A 13,815-nucleotide genomic window follows, 5' to 3' on the forward strand; every position below is an offset into this window, starting at 1 on the left:
TCTGTCCAAGAGATTTTCTAGGTAAGAATATTGGGGTGGGTTGCCAATTCCTCCTCCAAAGGATATTCCTGACCCAGGGATCTAACCTGTATCTCCTGAGTTTCCTGCATTGCAGGCAGATTCTTTACTGCTGAGCCACTGGGGAAGCCCCAGTTTGCACTGTATAGTGAATCAAATGATCTTAAACTAAAAGATAGCAGATTATTTGGTCACTGCAACCATCCCACCAGCATTTGGCTCTTGTGGTTTAAAGGGATCACTGAGGAAGCATCAGAAATCATTCTTGGCTTTCAGGAACTTCCAGTGTGGTTGTAGAGTATTTGAAGCTGCCACTGATGAATGGAAAGCTGCTGCTGCTAAGTGGCTTCAGTCATGTCCGACTCTGTGCGACCCCATAGACAGCAGCCCACCAGGCTGCCCCGTCCCTGGGATTCTCCAGGCAAGAACACTGGAGTGGGTTGCCATTTCCTTCTCCAATGCGTGAAAGTGAAAAGTGAAAGTGAAGTTGCTTAGTCGTGACTTGTAGTGACCCCATGGACTGTAGCCCACCAGGCTCCTCCATCCATGGGATTTTCTAGGCAAGAGTACTGGAGAATGGAAAGCAGTGGCTGGTAAAACAGTAGACAGATAGGCTAGAAGCCCCCAAGTTGGGGTGGGGGAGGAATTGGGGGAGTGAGTCCAGAAATACCCATGGAGCATCTCACCTCTGACCTAACTCAACGAATAAATGAAGATCTATATGTTAATTATTCAGACAATCTTGTAAACCTGTTATGTACCAGCCCCTGTGCTGGATGTCGGGGCTAGAAGAGTGAGAAAGATGTATTTCCTGCCATCGTTTTACTTGCTTATCCTTTCTGAGAGCACACTTGTTTTCTAGTCAACAGCACAGTGTTTAGTTATATCTATACATAATTTATGTTGTATATATTATATATATCTATATCTATAAAACATTATTTATGGGCTTCCCAGGTGGCACACTGGTAAAGCATCTGCCTGTCAATTCAGGAGATGCAGGAGACATGAGTTCAATCCTTGGGTCGGGAAGATCCCCTGGAAAAAGAAATGGCAACCCACTCCAGTATTCTTGCCTGGAAAATCCCATAGACAGAGGAGCCTGGTGGGCACCAGTCCCTGTGGCTGCAGAGAGTTGAACACGACTGGGCACACGACCACACACACACACACACACACACACACACACACACATTATGTTATTTATATTGTTATGTATATGTTTTGTCATAAGCATTTTTATTTTTGTCTTTTCTTAATAGATAAAACTATCCCAATGTGCAAATACTTCTTATCAGTTTTGCTACTTCTTTACTTCTACTCTGCACATTTTATGGAGTTCAAGTCCTACTTCACTCTTGTATCCAGACATGTATGGCACAGTAATGTGTGCTCCAAACCTTACACAGACATGTGACACAGCTGTCCTAAACTCACACCTTCCTTGAGCTCCAGTTGCTGAGATCAGGAAAAGACATTGTTGAGGCCTTAAACAATACCCTTTTCCAGAGGTCCCCTAATGGCAGTGGCTATATGCCTAGTGGAAGGCAGCCATCTGTACATATTAGCCGAGTGAGCATTTCAGTCTACGCTGCTTTTGGCGCGACTATACTTGAATGACTAGTATGCATATGACACAGTGCTTAATAAATACCTTCACTTTTTAAGTGTTGTCTGGGATACAAGGCAAAATGGTCTCCAATGCCAGTTTTTAATGGATTTTGGATTTGTTCTGACCTTTTCTGGGCTTTACCATGTCTTTTGGTAACCTACTTTCTTATGTGCACCCCCCGTCCAGCCCCCAAGAAAGATGCTCTCTTTAGGTTCTGATGCTAACATTTCTGCACCAACATCTGAAATTCAGGCTTTACAAGTTTTGCCTTAACACATTTAGCCTGGTATGTGCGTTCACCCACGGACAGCACACACACACACACACACACACAAATCCCTCTCTGATCACTACGGCATGCCAAACTCATGCCTTTGGAGGTCATTTTTCTGAGAACTTGTAACTAATTCAGAACACAGAGGAGCTCTTAGATATATTTTCAAACAAAAGAGAAGGAAGCAATCTGTGACCTAACAAGAGGGTTAATACCAGCTGGTCATAGTTTAGTGAGTTTAATTACTGGAATTTCTATATAATATCACCCCAAATGACATCTGGCTTGGAACTGAGCATGAGATTCCTTTCGGGTGAGCAAAAGAAAACAGGCCATGCCAAGCTCTCCCCTATCTAATCCTTGTGCCTGATGCACATGAGCTGCAGTGACATTTCTGGGACTGATTTGTGCTTGGTGAAGATAAGCTTGTTAATAAAAAGGCAAGATAAAACTGGCATTAGCTACTTTTAACAAGGAAGCAAAATATACAGTTGCAAAGTGAGAATGAAAAATGCTTAAGTAAAAGACCAAAGAATTCTTTGTTTTACACCCAGCTCATTTCCTGGGTTCGTTGATAACCTATTTTATTTCTCAGTAAATACTGGCCTCAAATGGTAAATCAAATGGGTTTTATTTTCACAAACATTGTGAGTTGGACTAATTTCAAATTTAAGTCAAACGTAAGCATTGATTAAATTGCTGGTATAGGGCGATTTGTTTAGTCGCTAAATTGTGTCCAACTCCTTTTTTGCGATCCCATGGACTGTAGCCCGCCAGGCTCCTCTGTCCATGAGATCTCTCAGGCAAGAATACTGGAGTGGGTTGCCATTTCCTTCTCCAGGGAATCTTCCCAACACAGGGATTGAACCCATGTCTCTTACATTGGCAGGTGGGTTTTTAACCATTGAGCCACCAGGGCAGCCCATAGGGTGAGTCAACCCTATGTTTTGCTAACCCCTTTCGTTTCAAAGTGTGGTCCATGAACCTGCATCATGAGCATCATCTGGGAGTTTGCTAGGAATGCAGAGTCTTAGGCTCTACACACAGACCTAATGAATCAGAAAATGCATTTAGCAAGATATCTATGCACTTGGAAATTGAGAATCACTGGCCTATAATGTTGTCTTTATTTTCTTTAAATCTTTTCAAAAGCTGTTTTGTATTAGAATACAGTTGGTTAACAATGTTGTGCTAGTTTCAGGGGAGCAGTGAAGGGACTCAGCCACACATATACAGGTATCCATTCTCCCCCAAACTCTCCTCATATCCAGGCTGCCACATAACATTGAGCAGAGTTCTCTGAGCTATACAGCAGGTCCTTGTTGGTTATCCGTTTTAAATATAGCAGTGTGTACATGTCGATCCCAAACTCCCTAACTGTCCCTTCCTCCATCCTTCCCCTCGAATATTGCCTTTCTTCTAAAGGGCTTCCCCTCATAGAATAACTGAAAGACCATTTGCCTGAGTAACATAAACCAAAAGCCAAATCTGAGACGTTTCCAGCCTTCCAGCCGCACAGAGAGGAATGCACAGATGCATGCTCCATTCTGCAGTGCCAAACTGAAAGGCTTGCCATTTGTTCTGACTGTTTTATTGCCCTCAAACTCTGCACTCAGCTTCTTGTGAGGCTTCCAAAACACGACAAATCCATGGAAAAATTAATAATGTAAAGGTTTTCTAAGGCTCTTGGCAGCAGAAGGAATTTCCAGTGGGTTCATATTGAGGTGGGGGTGGAAAAGGAAGGAAGTTTGACATATAACATAATAGCAAGGAATTCCTAAATATTTGTCCAGCTTTCATCATCTCAGCCTGTTGAAAAACGAATTTGTATGTGATGGTTCTAGGATTTGTCCTTAAGAAATTCTGACCACTTAGCAGACAAGAAGATAAATATTTTGAGCAAAGGTCTTATGTATATAAGTTTGCTTTATATCTTGAGTTTTGTGTGCTTTAGTGAGAAGTGAGTTGCTTTTGCCATCTCCAATAAGATATATTTAAGTTAGTATCTTCATCTCTTCCCCCTTCTAGTATTTTCATTTGGAAAGTAGACAGCTGAAATATTGGCCAGTGAAAGAAAACAGATTTCCCAATGAATAGCTGTAGTCCATGAAAAAACGAGATTAGAGGGATGCCCAAACTAATTCCAGGTTATTACAATCTTCATCTCAAGCCTAATTCTCTGTGGTTTCACTCCTGGTTTACAGACAGAAATTTAAAGCCAGTATATTTTATTATCTAAATCATTTAGTTCCCCTTTGACGGAAGCCTTTGTAATGTTCTCTTCAATTTCCATGAGAATGAATTTCACCTTTTATGACATTCAAAGACAATTATGGTGTCTTTATGAAAAATGATGTCACTCTGATACCAGCAATAAAATAACAATGTCCTAGTGCTGATAAATGTATTAATCATACCAGTCATCTTTCAGCTTTTCTGGTTTGGCTTTGGGAACTCCAGAAAGCCTTAAGGTTTTTAATTTGTGAGCTCTCTAGAAACATGGCCAGAATACTTTACTCTTCCTCTGTTTGAGTGCTCAGAAAATGGAGTAGAATGGAGTGACCATCCCACTAACAGGCAGGGTTATTTGGTCACTGCCTAAATCAGAAAGGATGCTGCAGACTCTCACACATCTGTATCTGGGAGATGGGGCAGTGATGGGGAAAGGCATCTCAGGTGTCCTCTGGTCTGTCTCCATGCAATCCACTGCTATTCCATCCCTTGCTTTTAAGATGCTTTGAGTGTTGCCCTCTGGGAGACACTGAACTCCTGTTAAAGTGCTAGCCCAAAGTCCTCCTGGGACCAGGAAGAGGCCTGGGACCTCTCATATTCTTAGGTCTAACTCTGTTCTTGTGATTAAGACTGCCAAGATTTGGAATAGGCTAAACAATGATAGATTTTTTTTTTCATATGAATCAGTCAATGTACAGATTGAAAAGAGTGGCTTGCTCCATACAAATCAACATATGGAGTGCTTACTTTATGCCAAGACTCAAATAACATGCTTTCTGGATATCAAAAACATATAACACAAAGCTTTCTATGTGTAGCTTATTGTTTTGGTTGGGGAGAATATGCTTATGGCAGGAAATAATTGCAGAATGAACAGTTTATACTTCCAGTTAGCATGCAGGCTTTTCTGGGATCCAAGCATAATCCATTTTAATCTAGCTGAGATTTTGATTTCAGAAGTCACAGTCTCTGGATACAGACCTTCAGGTGTAGGCTTTCAGAGATGAGGGATCACTGTGGGCTTCAATATTGAGGAGAAGCTTCTTGGCAGAGATAGGACCAGAGCACATTTGTGAGGCCAAGTGGGAACTGCAGGAATAGAGAGACAGCAGGGAAGTCATCCAAAATGGAGTGGTCAGAACAAGTCACAAAAGTGAGAGGAGACTGGTATATGTCTGGAAAAATGAGAGTTACCTGACATAAAAAGTACCAACTGGGCAATAACGGTGGAGGTAAAGCTAGGGCGAGATTTTAGAATCCATCAACTGCTGAGCAGGGAATTTACTTGATCCTGGGAGCTATGCTATTCAGACATTTTTTTACCCTATAGAAAAATAGAATGCAGATGATATTGTGACACATTCCCATGAGTTACTCAGAGATTTTCACAATTCTGTTTTCTAATTATAATCCCCCCACTCAGTTAAAACAATACATTGAAAGTCAAGTGAGAGCTGTTGAAAAAAGCAGAATGGATCCATAGTTAGGTTTTTTGAAAAAGTTAAGTTCTTCACCATCCACTTATGATAAAAACATGCAAAAAGTGGGCATAGTGGGAATATACCTCAACATAATAAAAGTCATATATCGCAATTGCACAGCTAACATCATACTCAACAGTAAAAAACCTGCAAATTTTTCCTCTTAGGAACAAGATAATGATGCTCACTCTTGCCCCTTTATTGTTGCCACTTTGGTATTAGAAGTTCTAGCCAGAACAATTAGGCAATAAAAAGAAACAAAAGGACTCAGAAAGAAAAAGTAAAAATGTCATTATTCACATATGACAAGATCTTACAGAATACCCTGAAAATCCATCAAAAAACCATTAAAACTAATACACGAATTCAGTAAAGTTGCAGAATAAAAAAAAAAAAATCATTATATTAAGTTGTCTGCATTTCTACACAGTAATAATGAACTATCAGAAAGGGAAACTAAGAAAACATCTTCCTTTGACTGAGTGTAATCCACAGTTCTATCACAAAGAATAAAATACCTAGGAATAAATTTAACCAAGGAGGTAAAAGACCCATATACTAAATGTGTAAAAGACATTAATGTAAGAAATTGAAGAAAATGTAAGTAAATGGAAAGATATTCTGCGTTCATATTAGAAGAATTAATATGATTAAAATGTCATACTAACCAAAGCAATCTACTAATTCAATGCAATTCCTATCAAAAATACCAATGGTGTTTTTCACAGAAATAGAACAAACAATCCTAAAATGTATACGGAATCATCAAAAAAGACCCCGAATAGCCAAAGCTATCTTGAGAAAGAAGAACAAAGCTGGAGGCATTAAGCCTTCTTATTTAAAGCTATGTTCCAAAGCTATGGTAATAAAAACAGGATAGCATTGGCAAAAAACAGAAACATAGATAATTGGGACAGAACAGAGGGCCTAGAAATAAGCACACACATATATGGGCAGTTAATTCATGATAAAGGAGCCAAGGATACACACTGGAGAAAGGGCCGTCTTTTCAATAAACGGTGTTGGGAAAACTGAACAGCCATAAGAAAAGCATGGAACTGGATTACTATCTTATGCCATACACAAATATTAACTCAAAATGGATTAAAGACATGAACATAAGACCTGAAACCATAAAATCCCTAGAAGAAAACATAGGTTCTTGATATAGGTCTTGGTGGTGATTTTTTGAAGCTGAAACCAAAAATAAACAAGTGGGACTGTATTAAAAAGTTTCTGCACAACAAAGAAAGCCATCAGCAAAATGAAAAGATAGCCCAATAGATAGAAAATTTTGCAAATCATATATCTGCTACATTGAAAATATATAAGCACTCACATAACTCAATTAAAAAAAGAGCAACAATTTGATTTAAAAAGAGCCAAGCAGACATATTTCTAAAGAAGACATAGAGATGCTCAACATCACTAGTTATCCAGGAAATGCAAATCAAAACCACAATGAGACACCATCTCACATCTGTCAAACAGCTATTATCAAAAAGACAACACATAACAAGTGTTGGTGAGGATATGGAGAAAAGGGAATTCTCATATACCATTAATGGGAATGTAAATTGGTCAGCTGCTATGGAAAGCAGTACATAGGTTCCTAAAAAAAAAAATGAAAAACAAAACTACCGTATGATCCGTCAATTCCACTTCTAAGATTTACCTGAAGGAAAAAACCCTCTAATTTGAGAGCACACGTGCGTCGCTGTGCTCATTGCAGCGCTACTGACAGAGCCAAGATACGGAAACAACGTCAAGTTCAGGGAATGGACAAAGAAAAGGTGCTAGCAATCCATCTAACCTATCTGCCTAGACAATGAAATGATACTCAGCCATAAAAAGGTGAAACCTTGCCCTTTTTGAAAACATGAATGGACCTTGGGGGCATTATGCTAAGTGAAAGAAGGCAGACAGAGATGACAAATACCGTATTATCTCACTTATATGTGGAATCCAAACACGCACACACACAACAAAAACCCGTAAGAGAGAAAACAAAGGAAACAACAAGTTCATAGATACAAAGAACAGATTGGTGGTTGTCAGGGCAAGGTGGGTGAAATGGGTCAAAAGATACACACTTTCAGAGGTACACACTTATAAAATAAATAAGTCATGGCGAGATAATGCACAGCATGGTTAATAATACTATACTGCATATTTGAAGCTTGCTGAAAGAGTACTGAATTATCACGAGAAAGAAAATTATAACTATAAGATGATGGATATTAACTAGACTTGCGGTGATCAGTTCATAATATAAACACTGAATCGTTATGTTGCACACCTGAAACTACTAGAATGTAATCTGTTAATTATCCCTTAATAGAAAAATAAGAAAAAAATGAAAAAAAGGAACTAGACATTTATGAACACCTACTATGTGCCACATACAAAATACTTGACTTACGTTGTTTTTTCCTAATGTGGCAGAGAGTTTTTGAAACAACAGTTTTATTAAAATATAATTCACATACCATAGTATTCACCTTTTAAAAGTATACCCTTCAGTGATTTTTAGTATATTCACGGAACTGTACAACTTTCCACACTATCTAGTTTTAGAACATTTTCATTACCTTAAAAAGAAACCTCATACCCTTTAGTAGTCACTTTCCACTCTCCCCAACATCTTAGCCCCCAGCAACCTCTATTTTACTTTCTGTCTCTGTGATTTGCCGGCTCTGGACATATCATGTCAGCAAAAACAAGCAAAACGTGACCTTTTTGTTCACCAACTTCTTGAACTGAACATGGTTATTTCCAAGGTTCTTCCATTTGCAGCATGGATATACATCATTTTTAAAATCCTACTATTATCTTCTAAACTAGACATAATTGTCTGTTCTTCCCATAAGGAAACTGAAATCGTAAATGCTTTGCCCAAGGACTCACAAAGTTAGCAGAGAGATATTCACACCTAGGCCTCTGTTTCATGATTCAACCATTTCCATCACACCACACTGATTCTCAAATGCCTCAGAATTCTCCCTATTTTTAAACTGAAAACCACAACACCTTGTAATACACAAGAACTAGCAAAATGATCTTTTTTCTTTCTGGCTCCATGCTCTCTCAAGACGAATTTGCATCCAAAAACAAGGAGACTGGTCTCCTATTCCTGGGGGTGCCATGACAACCCCACTACTTTTGAAATTGCGAGGCAACTCAAACCCAGTAGAGGACTGTGGGTAGCACCATGCTGTATTCTTTCAGACAAGGGGGTATTCACTACTCAGACCAGCAAGTAGCTTGAAGTTCCAATAAGAAAACAACAAACAATGAAAAAAAAACAGCCTTTGGTTCATCAGTCACTCACCAGGCAGCTGAAGCGTGAAGCTCACGAACACCATGAATTGAAGCCCCAAACACAACCAAGACGCCTCCATTCCACATCAGCATGCTCTCTGTCAAACTGAATCTTGTAGGCAGTATCTGTATCCTTCATTCTCACAGCTCCATTCACCTCCTTGTCTCCCATGTATCCTTTCAGACGCACCAAAGCCCTTGGTGAGTTTCCAGCAGAGCTTCCACATCCTCAGGATCCAGGTCGAGGCAATCCACCACATGGCCCCTGCAGGGCCTGGAGCCCAGTGCTCCGAGCTTCATGTAGATACAAGCATTCCTTGCAGTTCTTCAAGCCAGTCATCTCAGGAAGGCAAATGGTAGATCCCTCCATGCTGGCAAAACAGGAAACAAATACATATGCTGAGACTTCTTACACTCTCAAAATTGGGAGCTGGCCCCTTATTATTATGAATTTTAAAAGTCTACTGCTTTTCAAATAGCCTGACAACTCTGCCTGAAGTTTCAAACCAGCAAGGTCAGCTGACGCCATGGCTAGGCAGACTTGAAGGGGAAAAGAGACTGGATCTTTCAAAACAAGCAGCAGAACACAAGTGATCTTAATTCACTGCAGCAGGCTAAAGGTCGCAGCAGATTCTTCTAGAGCTTGTAATTAGAGGCCAATTAGGCTTTGCATGACATTGCATGTGTACTGAAAATTACACAAAAGAATAAAAAACATTAGGAGGTAAGAGAATAAGCACAAGGGCTGCAGATAGGTTACCAAAGTAAAATATTTCTTCAAATTATAAAAGTAAGTTCACAAATTTTAGTATGCTTTTAATTATACAGTTTTTTTTTTCTTTAATTCAACAACTACTGGGCTGTCGGGTAAGCTAAGCCAGGTGGAAATGCCTCTGTTGAGCTTTTATTCTTCGATGAGGGAAGGGAGATAGACCACTGCTTCATCAACCTAAGGTTATTCCTAATGTTAGAAGGACTGAAATGATGCAAGTTCAGGCTGTTACAAGAGTCATACGCAGGCTATCTCATCTGGACTTGGCCTTGACAACTGACATACCCAGCAAAGGAAGTGCACTTAGATTGAGAGCTAGAGAAGGTAGTGACATTAGCCAAGTGAAGAGGGGTCAGGAGTGCTTTCAGCAGAGTGCAGCTGCACACACCAAGTTCTGGAAGTTAGAGGGAGCTATGTCTGAGGATTCTTCTGTGTTTGGGGGGCTGCTGTTACAAGCCACAGGGAATCAGTATGGAAGGAGACCATGAAAACAGTAATATTGCTTATTTATTGAACAAAGAGCTAACACACATTTGAGGCTATGTATCTTCATTAAGTGATGCTATTACTTGAAAAAAAAAAAAAAGGCAATGGAAAATCTAGTCATAGAAACTTGAAGCCAAAGGGAAAATTCATCACCTTTTAAAATATGCCAACTAGTCCTGAGAGGAAGGTAACAGCAGGTGATTCTTGTTCCATAAACAAACAATTGGGTTTGGAGAGAAGGCTAAAACCTCCCTGGGGGAAGATGATGGCTCCCTGGTGGCCTGTCGGCGGGTTAACACAGCACTAGCATTGCTCCTGACAACACGAGAGTGCCTTTCAGAGAACATGTTTGTCTTTAGGGTATAATCATTTGGCCCACTTAATAGAAGTCTCAAGCAGGTCAACCCTTGAAATCGGGCTCTCTCTTTTGAGCAGAGCTTGAACAAAAGGAAACTTAAAATCATTTAGAGGGAAAGGAATGAAACCTATTTCTGTCCTGCTGGAGACAAAAGATGTAATGCAATTGGTAATGCAATTGGTTAAAATTCAAGGGGAATAAAAACCTCTTGGGGTGGCGGTGGGGGCGGTGCAGCTTGCGGCCCTCAGGTACAGCCCTTGCTTCAAATGCAGGCTCGTGCTGCCATCTCGTGGTGGAAAGGCTCGCTGCACCTCAGCACGAGCTGGGAGCTGCCTGCTGTTTCTCCTAGTGCTCCTTATGGCCTCATCAGCAAGACGCATTAAACAAATACAAGGCAGAGAATCCAGCAGGGGATTTAACACTTCGTGGCCTGCCAGGAGTTAAATTCCCCGCAGACAACATTCCCTTCTTCATCCTCTTCTTTTGTCTTGAAAAAGCAGAATTTCGTTCTTTCAGCAGCGTGGTTGGAAGCCAGCCCGGGCTTGCTTGATGAAGCCACAATTTGACCTTTTAAAGCAGGCTGGAGGGTGGTAGTTCAGGCCATTAATTTCACTCTTTCCCCCTTAGGAAGGGCCTTGTGTTTTGCCTGAAGGGATCTCCTGAGGGTGCTTTTTATGGCCTGAATTCAGGAAAGCTGAAATGCTCTACCGATAAAATCCTGAAAGCATATTTCCCTCTCTCTCCCCACCAAGCTCTCCTTTTATTGTCCCATCCTATCTTTGAGAGATTTTCACCTATCCACCAAATTAGCTCTATTTAATCAAATGATTCACTGACTGCCTGTTTGGTATTAATCAAAGAGGCCCCTGTTGCCAAGTCAGGTTTCTAGTTACTTGGCAATGACAGACTCACCCAGCCTGTTAATAATCCATTTCAGGCAAAAGTGAAAAGGTCTGAAGTTCTGGCAGCTTGTGCAGCCTTACTGTGGCTACACAGGCTGGATCTGTCAGGCCGGGGAGACACTGAGAACAGGCCACCCACTCCCAGGGGCGTCTTTGAAGAACCAGGTTGGAGTGCCTGACCGAGGTGCGTGAGCCCCAGGCCTCTGCAGGGGCGGACCACGGCGTCTCTCCTGCTGTCAGCGACAGTTCTTCTAATGCATGGCTAATGCAGAGTGGAGAAGGAAATGGCAACCCACTCCAGTGTTCTTGCCTGGAGAACCCCAGGGACGAGGGAGCCTGGTGGGCTGTCGTCTCTGGGGTCGCACAGAGTCGGACACGACTGAAGCGACTTAGCAGCAGCAGCAGCAATGCAGAGTGTGAAACTGATCACTATTCACGAGGAGAGCCATCTGTCTAACATGTGGACATGAATGTGAACCTGAGCTGATAGACCTGTTCAGGCCAGCCAGTGTACCCAGGATCTCTGACACTGTCTCTTTGCGCCTCTGGGTCTTTACCTCTCTTTAAGAGAGACTGAGAAGATTTTCTCCCATTTTTTTTCCCCTTTCTTTTTTAAACCCAGAGTAAACTAATCCAGAGAATTAAAGCAGGTTTATTCTGAGCTGTCAACATCCCTGTGACACATGATGGTATATGAGGAAGTCTGAGGACTGAGCAGGAGAAAAGAGACGCTTTATGAGCCATGGAGGACAGGATGAGAGGAAGATGTTGTAAAGGTTCCTCTCTGAGGCTGGGCATGTTGGGAGAGACATAGAAGAAAGAGTGGTTTTAGACCTTATCCTGGTAGGTAACTCTGGGCTCTGGGGTTGATGTGGAAGCTGGCTGGGCTCAGCTGCTCAGAATTAGAGAGGGTGGCCCGCCTCCTGCCCCCCAGGGACAATCTAATGCGCCTTCCATAATTCTCTAAATATCTCCCCCACCATGACAGTCACTAGTATGTGTCTTGTCTTTCTCTCCTATGCCCAGATAAATGCAAAAATAGCATTTGGGAAAGTTACAAGTTAAACCCTCAGAATAAATATGGAAGACATGATATACCTGGAACATAGTAGGTGGCCAAGAATTATTTAATACATAATTTAATGAAAGCATTAGTCACTCAGTTGTGTCCAACTCTTTGCGACCCTATGAACTGTAGGCTCGCCAGGCTCCTCTGTCCATGGAATTCTCCAGGCAAGAATACTGGAGTGAGTAGCTATTCTCTTTTCCAGGGGATCTTCCCAACCCAGGGATTGAACCCAGGGTCTCTTACACTGTGGATTCTTTACTGCCTGAGTCGCCAGGGAAGGATGCATGAATAAGTGATGAGACAACCAGACAAGTAAATAAGACAAGGGAAGTAACACTTACTGAGTGCCTAATCAGACCTCGTTTGTTTCACCCAAGTTATCTCAATAAAAAAGGAAGCTGTTCTAAGGATTCCCATAGACTGGAAATGGAATCAGAACAGGAAGCTCAGGAACTGAGAGAAAGTTGTATCCGTTGTTCATTCTCTTTTTCTGCAGGTCTGCTTTGTTTTCCTCTTTCTATAGATGTTTTTCGAAGTCTCCATTTAAAATTTTCTGCTTGTTCATAAAGTATGCCTATCCATGATTTTAGCATGTCATACCACCAAAACAGCCCTCTTGCTCTCTTTTTTTAAACCTTCTCCTTCATTGTTAGTTATTTCATCCTCCTCTTTTTCTAAATCTAAAAATCCAGAGAGAAGAATTTGATTGGCCCGACTCGCTAATTTGTATGCTAGTTTTTGAATTGTGCCAATGAGCGATGGCTGCTGACTAGCCTATGCATTGTCTGCTTTGGGGTCAGGTGACTACTTTGGTCCAATCATTGTGGATGAGTGGAAAGTGGCATCCCAGAGCATCAACACAGACGTTACACAGCGAAACTGCAGAGACTACAGGGACCCAGTTTTCCTTTGTGGGAGGGATATGGAGGGATGGGTACTTTAAGCATGTCTGGAAAATTAGATACCAAGGTCTGTGAAAGTATCCTCCCAAGTATTGCCATATTTAATCTTCACAGTGACCTGTTGAGTGTAGCTGAGTTTGCTCGGCTTTATAGATGAGGAGTGGAGAAGGCAATGGCACCCCACTCCAGTACTTTTGCCTAGAAAATCCCATGGATGGAGGAGCCTGGTTGGCTGCAGTCCATGGGGTCGCTAGAGTCGGACACGACTGAGCGACTTCACTTTCACCTTTCATTTTCATGCATTGGAGAAGGAAATGGCAACCCACTCCAGTGTTCTTGCTTGGAGAATCCCAGGGACGGGAAGCCTGGTGGGCTGCCGTCTATGGGG

General features: G+C 41.5%; 1 long non-coding RNA gene across 3 annotated transcripts; it reads right to left on the reverse strand.

The window, feature by feature from the left end:
• Positions 1 to 1,814: 1,814 nt before the first annotated feature.
• Positions 1,815 to 11,694, reverse strand: LOC123329463. 3 transcript variants are annotated; one of them, XR_006544915.2, is made up of 3 exons: positions 10,760 to 11,694; positions 8,949 to 9,309; positions 1,815 to 5,225 (listed from the first exon to the last, which is right to left on the reverse strand). It is a non-coding gene; the product is annotated as an uncharacterized LOC123329463 (long non-coding RNA). The 3 variants fall into 3 exon arrangements; XR_006544914.2 differs by lacking the exon at positions 10,760 to 11,694 and adding an exon at positions 10,350 to 10,735; XR_006544913.2 differs by lacking the exon at positions 10,760 to 11,694 and having other exon boundaries at positions 8,949 to 9,599.
• Positions 11,695 to 13,815: the final 2,121 nt, after the last annotated feature.

This window comes from Bubalus bubalis, chromosome 15 (assembly GCF_019923935.1).
Source record: "Bubalus bubalis isolate 160015118507 breed Murrah chromosome 15, NDDB_SH_1, whole genome shotgun sequence".
Taxonomy (NCBI): Eukaryota; Metazoa; Chordata; class Mammalia; order Artiodactyla; family Bovidae; genus Bubalus; species Bubalus bubalis.